A 1,596-nucleotide genomic window follows, 5' to 3' on the forward strand; every position below is an offset into this window, starting at 1 on the left:
ACTGTTAGTGTAATATATCCTAAGTGAATTGTTATTTTGAGGCCCTTTTCTTTCCCTGATCATTTTGCCAATTCTTTTCTCCCACCAACACATACTTTTATAACCTCCTTCCTCCAAATCAATTCCCATACCACTATCTACTAACAGTTTAAACCCAAACAAACACCTCTAACCACTGATTCCAACGAGTTCGCAACAGCAACAACCCCAGCCCTCGATAGATGCACCCCATCACGAGCATACATTTCATTTCTTCCATAGAAGTGTTCCCAGTTGTCTATGAAAGATATTGCATTTGATTTGCAATATCTTTCCAGCCGGCAATTGACACCAAGTGCCCTCGACATCCATTCATTTCCCACTCCCTTTCTTGGATGAATGCCACATATGATCGGGATTCCTCCCTTGCTCCTAACTAATTCAATGGCTGTCCTAAATCTCTGTATTAGTTCCTCACTCCTAACTCGCCCAACATCATTACCCCCTGCACTAATACAAATATTGGGTTTGTTCCCATTTCCCGTCATAATATCATTCATGTTTTCAACTATATCACCAATTCCAGCTCCCGGATAGCAAACCCTTAATCTGTTCCCCCTATCTCTGGCACAAAACGTTCTGTCTAAATACCTCACCTGGGAATCTCCCACAACCAAAATTCGCTTCTGAAAGATATAGCTGAAGAACAACACCAGGTGTCTTGTTACTAACGCTTCAATTAATAAATCCCAGTGTCCTATTCTTCTTATTACGAACATTCATGCATTGATCCTTTGGTTTTAAATTCTTACTAATCATAACTCCCAGATCCCTTTCGCAATCCGAATTCTTAATCACAACACCATCTAGCTCGTATCTTGTAACTCTATCATCATTACCTAGCCTCAAAACTTTACTTTTATTAGCATTAAACTGCATCTGCCAATCTTTTAACCATTTCAAAACCCTATTAAGATCAACTTGAAGTGATAGAGAGTCTTCTTCCGTGTTAATTTCCTTACCTATTTTTGTATCATCGGCAAATTTGCAAATGTTGCTGCTCTAACCTGAATCTAAATCATTTATATATATTATAAACAACAGAGGTCCGAGGACAGAGCCTTGAGGCACTCTACTAACAACATTATCCCACTCTGACTTAACCCCATTTATACTAACTCTGTTTCCTTTGGAATAGCCATGCCCTAATCCAACTTAATATAGCACCTCCAATACCATGAGCCTCTATTTTTTTAATCAGTCTTTCATGTGGCAAGGAGGCGGTGTTTTCCGTGTTAATTTCCCTACCAGTTTTTGTATCATCGTAGACTTCAGCATCACAGAAGAAAGAGGACTCCAGTTTCGTAGAAGAAATAAGACTCTAGCTTCGTAGAAGAAAGAAGATTCCACGACTCAAGAGGCCAGCTGTCCTCACCTCGTCGCCTCCGCCACAAGACCACGCTTCCTTGCCTAGCCGACCACGTTGTTAACAGCCTCAGATCTGCCATGCAGCTGGGTTTAGCCCTGGCTCTGTCTCTTCGACGTTTCCTCTCACCGGCTAGTCTTCAGCTATACCCGCTTCCCCGCTCACCTGAGTCACTTAAATCGCCTGAGGAA

This window comes from Procambarus clarkii, chromosome 36 (assembly GCF_040958095.1).
Source record: "Procambarus clarkii isolate CNS0578487 chromosome 36, FALCON_Pclarkii_2.0, whole genome shotgun sequence".
NCBI lineage: Eukaryota > Metazoa > Arthropoda > Malacostraca > Decapoda > Cambaridae > Procambarus > Procambarus clarkii.